Below are 14,846 nucleotides of genomic sequence, written 5' to 3'. Positions count from 1 at the left end.
ACAAAACTATGAGATGAAAAAAAAAAGTCTAACATTTGTGTCCTTGACGTTCTAGAAGGAGGAAAAAAATAATGTAGCACAAATAATTTTTTGAAGAAATAATGGCCCCAAACTTCCCTCAACGGGGAAGGAAAATAGTCTATAGATTCAAGAAGTTTAGTGAAAACCAAACAGAATAAACGTAAACATCTCTGTGTTCAGACACATCATCATCAAAATGCTACAAAAATAAGTGCACAAAAAATCTTGAAATTGGCCAGAGTTAAAATATTCAATTTTATTGGGAAAAAACAATTTGAACAACTATAGATTTCTCATTAAAAACTACAGAAGTGACACAACATGTTAAAATTACTGAAAAGCACCTCCAACCCAGAATTCTATATCCAGAAAAAACTACTGCATAGAAATGAAGGAGAAATAAAGACATCTTCAGATGAAGGATAACTAAGAATTTGCTGCCTTCAAGCCAGTTCCAAAATAACTTCTATGGAAAGTTCTTCAGATAGGAGGAAGATAATACTGGAAGGAAACTTGAAACATAAAGGGTGAAAGAAGAGCAAAAGAAATAGTAGATATTGGATATACTCTGTAGACTACTCTTCTCCCCTGAGTTCTTTAAAATATGTTTGACAGTTGAAAGCAAAACTTTAACACTGAATGATGGAATTTTCAATGTACACATAAGGTAAAGTGAAGTCGCTCAGTCAGGTCTGACTCTTTGCGACCCCATGCACTGCAGGCTCCGAAGAAGACTGGAGTGGGTTGTCGTTTCCTTCTCCAGAGGATCTTCCAAACTCAGGGATTGAACCCGGGTCTCCTGCATTGCAGGCAGACACTTTACCCTCTAAACCACCAGGGAAGCTCCTATGTATAAGGTAACTATAATATAATGGAGAAAGATAAAGGGAACTATAATATGGTAAGGTTTCCATGTTCCACTTGAAGTGGTAAATATGATTCTGAATAGACTATGAGAGGTGAAGAGCAACCACTACAAAATTATACAAGAGATGATAAAAAATGCAATAGATAACATAGAACGCTAAAAAATGCTCAAGTAATCCAAGTTTCTCCTTAGAAACTGACTGATACCTGAATAAAAAAAAAAAAGAGCAAATAGAAACCAAGTAACAGATTGGTAGATATAAATCCAAATGCATCAATAAATGTATAGACATGTGATCTAAATGCAATAAATAAAATACATAATCAGAGAGAAGTAAAAGAAAACACGACTCTGCTCTGTATTTCCCATAAGAAACTCCCTTCTAATACAGTGATATATGTAGACTACAAGTAAAGGGATAGAAAAAGGTGTTCTATGCAAACACTAATCATTAAAAGAAAGTTGAAGCAGCTACCTTAATGAGATAAAGGAAACTTTAGAACCACTCCCCCAAAACTGAAAAGTAAAATATCAGGAATAAAGAAGTACATAACAATAAGATCAATTCACCAATAAAATGTAACAATTCTAAATTTGTATGAACTCAAAAACTAGGCTTCAAAATACATGAAGCGAAAACTAACTGAACTGAGAGGAGAAATGGACAAATCCACAATTTGTGGATGATGGAGATGTCTACACTTTCTATAATAGATAAAACTGATAGAAAGAAAATCATCTCCTCAATTTGATCAATAGATTTATTGAAGTTTCAGTAACATTTCCAGCAGGATTTTTTTTTGTAAATATGGGCAAACTGAGTCTCAAAATTTTGTGGAAAGACAAAAGAATTACCATAAAATACTGTGTAAAAAGAAGGAAAAAGCTCATATGAATTGCACTTCATGATTTTAAGACTTCTTAAATCACTACAGTAATCAAGACAGTACAGTACAGGCAAAAGAACAGACAGTTGTCAGGGGACCAAAAGAGAGCCTCTACAGCTGATGGATTTGGACAGTGGTATAAAAATAAAGTGATCTGCTCAGCAAATGATACGAGAGCAAGCGAAGAACATCAACAAGCAGAAAAAAAAAAAAAGAATCTTGACCTAAACTTCATGCCTGATTAATAAAAAACTCAAAATTTGCCAAATACCAAGTAAAATACAAAACTGTAAACCTTTTAAAAGATGACATATGAAAGCATCTTTATGATATGAGGTTAGGCAAAAAAATTCTCAGGCATGACACCGTTTGTATAAGTATATAATCCACAAAATAAAGAGTTGATAAATCAGCCTTTATCAAAATTTAAAACTTTTGGTCTCCCAATGTTAAGAACATGAAAAGACAAACTCCATTCTGAGGAGGGAAATTGCAAAACCCATATCTGACAAAGCTTTTGTGTCAAGAGTAAGTTAAAAAAAAAAACTCTCATAACTGAGTATGTGAAAACAACCTAATTTTTAAAATAGGACAAAGACTTGAAAAGACATTTCACTTAAGATAATATACAGACTGGATATAAGCATACAAAAAGATGTTCACTGTCATTAGTCATTAGAGATGTGCATATTAAAACCTTTTTAAGATCTACTGCACATCTGTTAGAATGGATAATTTTTAAAATCCTGACAATACTAAGTGCAGATGAGGATATGGAGCAGTTGGAACTTACATTCATCGCTGGTAGAAATGCAAAATGACAGAGTCACTCTCAAAAGCAATTTGGCCTCTTTTTATAAGGTTAAGCATACACCTGTCATATGCAGAAATCCCATTTCTGGGTTTTTAACTTAGAGAAATGTAGACGTATGTTTACACAAAAACCTGTACATGACTGTTTATGGAAGGTCTATTCAAAACTGGAAATAATGTCTTTAAGGGTAAATGGTTTAACAGTCTGTGTTATATCCACACAATGGAACACTGCACAGTATTATAAAGGAAGAAACCATTGATTCATACAACAATTTGGATGAGTCTCTATGCTGAATGAAGGAGCCTAGTTCCAAAGGTTGCATTCTATATGGTACCATTTACAGTTGACCTTTGGACAACACAGGTTTGAACTGCACTGGTCCACATATGCATGTATTTTTCACTAAATATTTGCTACATGATCCACAGTTGGCTGAATTTGAGGAGCAGACCATGAATATGAAAGGGTAACTGTAAAGTTATAAATGAATTTTCAATTGGGTAGGGGATTTGTGCCCCTAACTGCTGTGTGTTCAAGGATCAACTGTATATGACATTCACAAAAAGATAAAACTGTAATGTTGGAGACTGCTCAGTGGTTGCCAGAAGTATTATAATTTAGAAAACAAAATTTCAAATGTTTTATACTGAAAAGGAAAATAATTTTGGGGGCCATCATAGCAATTATGGTATAGTGGGCAAAAGTGGGGAGATAGTAAGAAATAAAATTAACTCAAACATGCAGAACTGGGGTTAAATTTACAAAGCATTCTGGTAGAGATAGATAGGACAATTTTTAAAAAATAAACTTTAAATGATTTGCTTATTAATTTGTTTGTAATGAAATGGTTGTTTCTAAATCAGCAACAGCCCATAAAGCTGTTTTATCATGTGTAGTTAAACATCCTCAAAACATGCAGATTTCTTTTGCTGTTAATTTACTTACAGACTTTTTTCTTCATAGATATATGAAGATAAAATTCTGCCCAAGCTATAAAAATTATTGTAAATTTAAGATAATGATATTTGAATTGATGTTCCATTTTTGGCAGAGAATTCAGCTGTGTATAAAAATGAAAGGTTAGAAAAATATTACTAAAGTAAAAGCGTTATTTTGAAAAATGATTTGTATTAAATTATTTGGCTCCCTCTCAATCAGTTTGTGCTTGTAGATACAGCCTTTCTGAGCTGTTGGACAGGCAATTTAGTTCTGTGCCTTAATTTCCCCATATGCATAACGTGAAGATCGCTATTCTGGCATCTGATGTTTTTCCTGAGACTCTATCAGAATACATATGGCATCCATATTTCAGCACGAGACTTGAAGGCCATTGATATTTACAAAGTTTCGTCATTTTATTTCTTAAAACCAAATATATCTTCTCATTTCACAGTTTTGAACATGGATGAAAAAAATGACAGAAACTTGTAGTTAAGGATATAAAAAATATTTAAGTTAGAAAAATGTCTATTTGGCAGGAAGAAAAGGAAGAGAGATTGCTTTATACTCTCTTTTTTAAGTTTGAAGACCCACATCAAAGAAAGAAATTTAATAATAGATGTCAGAATTTAAAGCTGTGAAAACCATGTGGAAAAAGAAATATGGTTATACCTCCAGCCCCTTTAGAAGATAAAGATATCATGAAATATGTATATTTACTACATTGGAAAGCTAGTATATGTGATTTTAATATGGTTTTCCTAGGAAAGCTTAAAGCAGACCTTCAGTAGAAATTAAGATGCATGCTTCTTCCTTTCCCCTAAAAAACACTCGTTTCAATATTGGTAAAGAAGGTGTACACGTGTGTGTTAAGTCTCTTCAGTCGTGTCTGACTCTATGACCCTATGGACAGTAGCCCACCAGGCTCCTCTGTTCACAGGATTCTCCAGGCAAGAATACTGGAGTAGGTTGCTATGCCCTCCTCCAAGGGATCTTCCAGACCCAGGGATCGTACCTGAGTCTCTTATATCTTATGAATTGGCGGGCAGGTTTTTTTACAACTAGCACCCTAGAAATCCGCAAGAACTGTACATTTAACAATATATATTTAAGTAAGAACATCCTTTAAATGTCATTGTGTTGTTATAATTGCACGATTTAAAGGGGATGTGAATGTGTATCATATTATATATGAATACATAGGCTACGGACACTGAATAGTCTGTCCAATAAAATGTGTGTTTGTATGTATATATACCAAACTTGAATGGAGGACTATTTAATAAATATGTTTATTACTTGCAAGCATGTTTTACATTATTACTGTCATAGAAGTGGTAGATATGACATTTCCTGCAGTTGAACAGTGTTCATAATATTTGCATTTACTGAGCAAGAATTAATGGTAACAGAATTTCTGTGTTAACACAAGTGTCTGGGCATCCTTGATTCAAGCATCATTTATAATTGCACTTTCTAAAGATAAACTGAAGGCTTTGCAAAATGTCATGTCTTCTTTTGGATGATCTTTCCTTAAACATTTTTGTTGGCATTACTATAAGGTATAAGACTAGAGCTTTCCACAAAGTAAAATATATATATATATATGTATGTTATATGCAGTATGGAAGTAAAAACTGCAAACATTGTTTTACATCAGGACTTAGTATCTAAAAGTGAAGTGAAAGTGTTAACCACTCAGTAGTGTCTGACTCTGCGACTCCAGGTTCTATATAGCCCACCAGGCTCCTCTGTCCATGGAATTCTCCAGGCAAAAATACTAAAGTGGGTTGCCATTCCCATCTCCAGGAGGTCTTCCCAACCCAGGGGACAAACCTGGGTCAGCTGCATTGCAGGCAGATTCTTTACCGTCTGAGCCCCCTGGGAAGTCTCACAGAGGGACTCCATGCATAGGAAATGCAAAGAAGACTTTAGCTGCCCTTTGGTATGCTTGCCTTGCTATTGTGTTATCCACTCCCCCACTCAACAACAAAAAAATCAATGTAAGTAAACTCCCAGTGTCACTGGAGAAATTTAGCCCTTTATTTTCCTTTTTAACATTATTAGTCAAGTAGTAAGAGTAAAATCTTAAAAAATCAGTGTTCTATTAGATTATATATTTCATATGCATTGGAATTTTGCATTGTTCCAACAGCTTAAAGCAACTGCAGCGTGGTTGCTTTTTAAGTTTACTCTGGTTATTTTTTTTTCCTTTATAATTGTAACATAAAGTTTTCAAAGACAAAAATGAACAAAGGCCAGAAGCCCCATTGAGCTGTGAAGCAGGGAGGAAGCTTAGTCCCCTCCCACTCCAGCCTACTTGAAAATGTGCTTCTGAAACCCTTAAGGTAAGACTTTAAAAAAAGAGAATTGGACAGTTGTCAAGGATGGTTGGTTTTTAAGGCTTAACTACCTGAGCAATGTTCATTTAAAATAACATATGAGTCTCAATCAAAATGATCTAAGCTGAGCAAACGGCTGCTTTGTCCTTCCCTTTCAAGGAAGTTCAGAGGTGCTGCAAATTTGGGAGAGAGAAATTTCTTTGGTTAGTGCTCTTTATTCCTTTTTGGTAATATTTTTTTTTTCCTGCAGATCATAAAAAAAGTCAAGATTATGGGAAACCTTATGACAAACTTTCCTAGTCAGAGTCCAACCTTTTTTTTTTTCTTCATTCATCATATAGTCATCAAAATATAGGTCCACCAGAAAGAGTGTGAAGTCAAAGTATTCTTTGCTTTTGGGAATCAGATTTTTTCATCTGGCAGGGGAATAAAGGTTTTTCTAGGTCAGTTCCTGTTGTGCAAGAGGCTGGGATTGTCATACTTTTTGGGGTGTGGCCCCCAACTGTTGGCTGTTGCAATGGTAAAATCTGGAAGTCAGTTTTCCCAGGTTAGCTTCTTTGCTGGGCTGTGGTTATTTAATGCCATCCTGTTGCAGGAAGGTGGACCCCTTCCAGGGCCCAAAACTGGGCTTCTGTCTAACACTCGGAAATGAATTGTCTGAGGAGACACATGTGCTGACAAAGCAAGAGATTTTATTGGGAAAGGGCACCCGGGTGGAGAGCAGTAGGGTAAGGGAACCCAGGAGAACTTCTCCGCCGCATGGCTTGCAGTCTCAGGTTTTATGGTGATGGGATTAGTTTCCGGGTGGTCTTTGACCAATCATTCTAATTCAGAGTCTTTCCTGGTGGCACACGCATCGCTCAGCCAAGATGGATGCTAGCGAGAGGGATTCTGGGAAGTGGACGGATACTCAGTGTCTCCTTTAGACCTTTCCCAAACTCTTCCCGTTGGTGGTGGCTTATTAGCTCCCTATTCCTTATCAGGATCTCCTACCATAAAACAACTCATGCAAATGGTTACTATGGTGCCTGGCCAGGGTGGGCGGTTTCAATCAGTGTGCTTCCCCTATCAATCCTACCTTCCAAATGTTGGCGTACCTTCCCAGAGAACTGGGGTTGTTCTTGTAAGACTGGACCTCTAGCAGCATCTCCTGAAGTGGACAGACTCTCCCTGCTGAAGTCAGTCTGAATAGTCCACGCTGACTGTGTGTGTGTGTTTATTTCCTCTGTTGTAACCAACTCTTTGTGACCCCACTGGAGCCCGCCAGGCTCCTCTGTCCATGGGATTCTCCAGGGAAGAATACTGAGTGGAGGGCCATTTCCTTCTCCAGGGGATCTTCCTGGCCCAGGGATCACATCTGGGTCTTCTACATTGCAGGCAGACTCTTTACCATCTGAGCCACAGGGAAGCCACCCTGACTCTCAACCCCTGAGTGTGACGTGACAACTGCCCTTCCTGAGACAGATGCCCCAGGTGTCCTTGACTTTGCTTTTTGTCCTCAGAACTTCCATCCCTCTGGTTGAAACAAAAATTTTCAGGAAAGATTTTTTTTTTTTTTCTGGATCACTTTTATTCTTTTTCTTCAACCCTTGTTTGGGGCTGCTGTAACCAAAGTCTAGAGTTGTGGAAAAATGCAGTCAGGATGCTTAATGTAACCTAGTTTCATGAACAGATATTTTTCGGTGGCTCTCATAAATGTTTTAAATGTGTTCCAAAACAGTGCTGACCTCCTCATAGATAGTTCTGTTAACAGAACTGGAACTTGCTTTTTACTGACATATTGATTTAAGGACCAGCTGCCTCCTAGAAATTGTGATCAAAAACTATAAAAGACCATAAATATGTCAAATGCATGAGTATGAACTGGGAAGCTTGATTTGTCCTATGATCCAATCTGGGTTAAAGATTGGTACCACTTGAAATTACTACCCTTTGAGTAATAATCGTCAGCATCCCCCACATAGTTTGTATGTGCCTGTGTGCATGTGATGTTGTGGATTTACAATTTCATCCCCTGTCCTTCCTATCCCACTTTATGATTCTAGATTTTTGTTACCCCTCTTTTCTTCCTTCTCTCTCCCTGACTGGCTTGGTAACTCAGAGAGAATCAAGAATGCTGGAATGTCCCAAATGCTCCTGCAGTCAACTAAAGAGAAATAAATTAGTTTTTTGAGAAGTATAAAGAAATGGGATGAGCATGGTGAACTGATTTAGAAGATGAACTCAAGGGTCAACCTCAGCGAGGGCTAGGTAGCGGCATGAAATAGAGACTAGAGGAGCAGAAAATTTGCCTGAGCAGAAGGCTGGGTATAGGAGTATGCCAGAGAAAGTTCTTCACAGACTGATGTATGTCTAAGCTCAGCCCTAAAGGATGAATTAGAATTAGCCAGATAAAAGTAAGCACGAGGGATAAAAGGTGTTACACTCAAAGGAAATAGTGAGCACCAAAGCCCATGCTCGAGAAAGAGATACTAAATACGTGAGGGATGTGAGCATCTGTGGATTTTGGTATCTGCAGGGGGTACTGGGAGCAACCCCCCATGGATACTGAGAGATGACTGCATCTTTGTCACTTCTGATCTACCACGGTAACTATTTCTCAAAAGGCTATAAGAGAAAAGCTACAATAGAGCAGAAACTGGAGTTTGACTAGTAGGACCATATCCTTGCCTGACTTAATTTACTCATAAGTTTGAGATTTAATAGACTTCCCTGGTGGCTCAGATGGTAAAGCGTCTGCCTACAATGCAGGAGACCCAGGTTCAATCCCTGGGTTGGGAAGATCCTCTGGAGAAGGAAATGGCAACCCACTCCAGTACTCTTGCCCGGAAAATCCCATGGGTGGATTCCATGGATAGGCTACAGTCCATGGGGTCACAAAGAGTCAAATACAACTGAGCGACTTCATTCACTTTGAGATTTAATTGTTTTCTGAAACAGTGGTGATTGTCTCTAAGCTAATGCAGCTTGTATGAAAGACCAGAGAGCTAGTTTAAAACACACATTGTCAAGTCCCATCCCAGACCTACTGAATTAGAAACTCTGGATCTTGGATCCAGCAAGCCCATGTTTTAACACTCCCTCCAGTTGATTCTGATACACATGAACATGTTAGAACACTGTTGGGTACTATTCATGTTTTCTGTGGGAAACACTATCTTTCTTATTCATTACATTATTTTTGTGTATGCTTTATTTCAATAAGCGGATTTTTAACTCCTTGTGGACAATGATCCTGTCTGTTTTTAACATTTCTATTGAGATATAGCAGTTTTGACATCCATATATACTTTTGAAACCAACACTGTTATCAAGGTAAATGACCAGATATATCGCCCTAAGAGTGGTCTTGTCCCTCTTTGCACACCTTCCCTCTGACCTCTTACAGGCCTAATCTCCCCAGCCTGGGGAAACCATTTATCAGCTGTCTCTAGAGATAAATTCACATTTCCCAGAGTTTTAAATAAGTGGAATCTTAGAGTATGTATTCTTTTTGGTCTAGTTTCTTTCACTCTGCCTCATTACTTTAACATTTATCCATGTCATTGCAGTGACAGCTCCATTTTATTACTGCATACTCTGTGACTGTATGGATATAATTCAGTTCATCCGGTAATCTATTGATGAGCTTCCATGTTGTTTCCAGGTTGAATGTTGACAAATAAACTTCTGTGAACATCTGGGGACACATCTTTGTATGGACATAGGCTTTCATTTCTCTTTGGGTGAATTTAGGAATGGATCGTACGTCACAGGTATATTTATAAGAAACTGCCAAACTGTTTTCCAAAGCAGTTGTAGCATTTTGCATTCTCAATGACAGTGCATGAGAGTTCCATTTGTTCTAAAGAAATCCTCGATATAGTCAGGCTTTTTAATTGCATTCCTTCTAATTGGTGTGTATTAGTATATAATTGTGGCTTTATTTTGCATTTCTCTAGTGATTAATGATGGTGAGTATCTTTTCATGTGCTCATTCTTCATTTGTGCATCTTTGTTATTGGAGTGTCTACTCAAATCTCTGCCTCTTTTATAGTAGGTTTTTTTTTTTGTTGATTTTTGTTAGTTCTTTATATATTATAGGTACAAGTCCTTAACTGGATTTTATGATTTCCAATATATTCTGCCAGAGTTGACTTGTCTTTTCATTTTCTAGACAGTGTTTCAAAGGGCATGCCTTTTTAATTTTTGTGAAGTTGACTTATCAGTTTGATCATTTATGGATTATTGTTTTCATTTTGTAACTAAAAGAAAACATTCTAACCAAGTGACAGAAAGTTTCTCCTATGTATGTTTCTTGTGGGCATCATATTGTTGGATTTTACTTTTCTTAATGGAATCTGACAATATCTTTTAATTGGGATATGCAGAACACATGTTTAATGTGGCGATTCCCATGGTTACGTTTAAATGTAGCGTCTTGCTATTTCTTTCCTATTTATTCCATCTTTATTTCCTTTCTCCCTTTTTGCCATCTTATGGATTAATTGAATACTTTTATGACTCTATTTTATTACCTCTGTTAGTTATTAGCTGTAACTCTTTGTTGTTGTTTGATTGCTTTAGGATTTATAGTTTACATCTTTTACTTATCATAGGCTATGCACAAGTAATATCATGCCACTTTATAGTTTGAGACAGACAGTATAGTGCTTTCAGTTTTCCCCTTTTGACCTTTGCGCTATTGTCGTATGTTTTGCTTTTACAAATATTATAAACCCCACGCTACATTGTTATTATTACTCTTTGTTTAAATAGTAAATTATCTTTTAAAGAAATGAAAATAATAATAAAAGACTATATTTACCCATGTAGTTACCTTTTTTGGTGCTTTTCATTCCTTTGTGCAAATCTGTATTTCCATCTGGTATAATTCTTTTCTGTCTGGAGAATTTGTTTTAATATTTTTATAGTGCCAGTCTCCTAGTAATGAGTCGTTTCAGCCTTTGTATATCTGTAAAAGTATTTTTGGGGGGGGGCTTTGTTTTTGAAAGTTATTTTTATTTCAGCAATTTAAATATGCTGATCCACTGTTTTCTTACTTGCAGTGTTTCCAATGACACATTTGCTATCCTACTTACCTTCTTGTCTCTGTCCTAATGTGTTTTCTCTCTAGATGCTTTTAAGATTTTCTCTTTATAGACAATTTTGAGCAACTTGATTATGACACATCTTGGTATAGAATTTTTATGCTTCTTATGTTGGGGTTTGTGGAGATTCATTGATCTGTAGGCTTATAAATCGCCCTTGCCTCTGCTTTTGGACATATAAACTATTAGTTACTATAACTGTTTTAATGTCTTTGTCTGCTAATTGTAACTCCAGATCAGTTTTGCATCTATCTCAATTAATTGATTTCTTTCTCCTCAATTGGAGTTTTATGTCAGAGCTTTTTAAAAATTGGAGTTTTCAATGGAAACTTTTTAGAAATGGTAACTTCTGATTGGATGCCAGACAGTGAGAATTTACCTTGCTGTGTACTGTATATTTTGTATTTCAATTCATATTCTTGAAACTTCTTTTGAGATGCAGTTCAGGTACTTGGAAAAAGCTTGATACTTTAGGATCTCATTTCTAACTTAAGTGAAACAAAACTCAGTCTAGAGCTAATTATTTCCTGCTGTTGAGTCAAGGCCTTTCTGTATATCTTATAATGCCTCATGAGTCATGAGGCTTTTTCAGTCTGACTGATGGGCACAGGTATAATTCCTGCCCTTGTGTGAGCACCGGGCACTGTTACTGCTCATCTTTTTGAATGGGCCTTTCCTGGCTGTGGGTAGTTTCTTTAAGTACCTGTGCTGATTGATATTCAGCTGAATATTTGAAGGGCACCGTCTGCAGGTCTGCAGATTCATCTGTGCAGCACTGTCTTCTCCAGTGCTCCATCCTACAAACTCTCGCTGCCTTGACCTCCCCAGATTTTCAACTTAGTCTTCTTCTTTTTTTAAACTTTATTTATTTCTTTGTGTATGGCTGTGCTGGGTCTTTGTTGCTGCTTGTGGGCCTTCTCTAGTTGCAGTGACTGGGGGCTACTCCCTAGCTGTGGTGTGGCCTTCTCACTGCAGCGCTTTTCTTGTTATGGAGCATGGGCTCTAGGGGACATGGGCTTTGGTAGTTGAGGTACACAGGTTTAGGTACACGCACCCTGCAGCACATGGAATCTTCCTGGACCAGGGATCAAACTTGTGTCCCCTGCATTGTCAGATTCTTAACTACTGGACCACCAGGAAAGTCCTAAACTTTTTATCTTCTTAATTGAAGGAGTCTACTGGACTTCATGTTTTTGCATATGGCCTGGACCCTCTCTCAGGGCAATAAGCTGAAATGAGTGGTAAATGTGATCCCTTACCTGCCTCCTGAGAAATCTGTATGCAGCTCAAGAAGCAACAGTTAGAACCGGACATGGAACAACGGATTGGTTCCAAATTGGGGAAGAGTACGTCAAGGCTGTATATTGTCATCCTGCCTACTTAGCTTATATGCAGAGTACATCATGCAAAATGCTGGGCTGGATGAAGCACAGGCTGGAATCAAGATTGCTGGGAGAAATATCAATAACCTCAGATATGCAGATAACACTACCCTTATGGCAAAAAATGAAGAGGAACTAAAGAGCCTTTTGATGAAAGTGAAAGAGAAGTGAAAAAGCTGGCTTAAAACTAAACATTCAAAAAACAGAGACTATGGCATCTGGTCCCATCACTTCATGGCAAATAGATAGGGAAACAATGGAAATAGTGAGAGACTATTTTCTTGGGCTCCAAAATTACTGCAAATGGTGCCTACAGCCATGAAATTAAAAGACACTTGCTGCTTGGAAAAAAGCCATGACTAACCTAGACAGCATTATTAAAACAACAGAAACATTATTTTGCTGACAAAAGGTTGTCTAGTTAAAGCTATGCTTTTTCCAGTAGTCATGTATGGATGTGAGAGTTGGACCATAAAGAAAGCTGAGCACTGAAGAACTGATGCTTTCGAACTGTGGTGCTAGAGAAGACTCTTTTGAGTCCTTTGGACTGCAAGGAGATCAAACCAGTCAATCCTAAAGGAAATCAGTCATGAATATTAACTGGAAGGACTGATGCTAAAATTGAAGCTCCGATAGTTTGGCCACCTGATGCAAAAAACTGACTCATTAGAAAATATCCAGATGCTTGGAAAGATTGAAGATAGGAGGAGAAGGGGACGACAGAGGATGAAATGATTGAATGGCATCATCGACTCGATGAACACGAGTTTGAGCAAGCTCCAGGAGTCTGTGATGGACAGGGAAGCCTGGCGTGCTGCAGTCCATGGGGTCGCAAAGAGTTGGATACAACTGAGTGACTGAACTGAACTGAAATGTGGTCTCTGCTTCCCCACCTTGGCTAAATGTAAAAGATACTGATCCTTGTTTAATTCTCATTTTATATGTTACAGTTTATTACACAGTACTGGAGAATATGGGCAATAACATTTGTTCACATTGTGTGAGTGTGCGTTAGTTGCTCAGTTGTGTCCAACTCTTTGAGACCCTATGGACTATAGCCCACCAGGCTCTTCTGTCCACAGAATTCTCCAGGCAAGAATACCGGAGTAGGTAGCCATTCCCTTCTCCAGGAGATCTTCCCAATCCAGGGATTGAACCTGGGTCTCCCACATTGCAGGTGGATTCTTTACTGTCTGAGCCATCAGGGAAGCCCTCACATTAATTAAGTACTTGCTATTACTAGGAACATTGTGTTAGCTGATTTGATCCTCACAACCACCGCTGGGCAGAAATGTTATCTGTATATTACAGATACAAAAACTGAGAGCTGAAGGACTGGTCCAAGGTTTCACAGCCAATGATGTCAGAGCTGATGTTACAGCAGTTTTTGTCCCTCACCCTTGCTTCACAGACCTGCTCTCCCACCGAAGAAGCTTTCCAAGGTGGGTGTCTTAGGTTGGGCCACAAACTGTGCTGAGACTTAAATCTCAGCTCTGCCACTTAGGCAAATCCCACTGAGCCTTTGTGGGCCTCAGTTTCTTCATTTGTAAGTATGGAATATCACACCTACCATGGAGAGTTCCTGTAAAAATGAAATATAATACCAAACGTGCAGGTCCTAGCAATAGTGCCTGGCCCCTTTACTGAAAACCTGTGGATTAGATATAAGATGTGGTCATGCTCAGCTTTTGAGAATCACTCACTACTAATCAGATAATAAAGCTTTCAGTGCAACTCCGGTGAGGACGTACAGCAACTCCGTTTAATTATTTACTTTTCAATACAATACACAGCGGTTTTGTTTTCAGAGAGCTTTCACAGCCATCTTCTCGTTTCACCTTTATGAGATAAAGAAGGACCCTTTTCTTTTTTTTCCTATTTGTTTTACAAAGGGAGAAACTGAGACTCAGGGAGGTTAGCAGATTTGGTCAAAACCCCAAGATGAGCACGTGGCCAAGACTCACTCAGCTGCAACTTGAAATCCAGTTCTCTTTATGCTGTGACAAAGCCTCAGTCAGTATGTGGAAAACACTTGGGAAAGCCAGTGAACTTTTAAGTGGTTGTATTTATGTTCTGAATGTTATAATTAAAACCCAAATCGTGGGTATTTTTCCAGTAAATGAGCATGTGTTTTGGTGAAGAAATCCTTATGTTGCTAAGAAGGAAGGGAGTTGGTTTTCGACTCTGGCTTTGTGGAAACTTGGCGCCTGAATTAGACGAGTTTTCCAAATAACCACGTGACTCTAGCAGAATCCCCAGAGATGACAAGTAGCACAGAGTTGCGGAATTAGATTTTTCTTTCTCCTTCTAGACTTTCATATTGCATGCATTTTTGAAGAACCTTTACTGTTTATTTTTAAATGGGATACTATGTAGGTGATATTGGTGCCTTTCGTTTTATGTGTCCGGAATTTCAACCTACAGGCAATAAGAAGACTGTAGTGAAATTGGCCTTAGACCGTTAATAAATTCTACGCAGAGATGCATAAATCAGCAAAGG

General features: G+C 37.9%; 1 protein-coding gene and 1 non-coding gene across 8 annotated transcripts in view; both read left to right on the top strand.

Moving 5' to 3' along the window:
• Positions 1-14,846, top strand: part of ESRRG (estrogen related receptor gamma) — a 695,925-nt gene that overhangs the window by 286,331 nt on the left and 394,748 nt on the right. The gene's annotated exons all lie outside the window — the stretch shown is intronic.
• Positions 8,584-8,655, top strand: TRNAC-ACA (transfer RNA cysteine (anticodon ACA)). Its single transcript has one exon. It is a non-coding gene; the product is annotated as a tRNA-Cys (tRNA).

Source organism: Ovis aries, chromosome 12, assembly GCF_016772045.2.
Source record: "Ovis aries strain OAR_USU_Benz2616 breed Rambouillet chromosome 12, ARS-UI_Ramb_v3.0, whole genome shotgun sequence".
Classification (NCBI taxonomy): Eukaryota; Metazoa; Chordata; class Mammalia; order Artiodactyla; family Bovidae; genus Ovis; species Ovis aries.
Note: the sequence above shows the minus strand (reverse complement) of the source record. Positions and strands in the feature narration are given on the sequence as shown.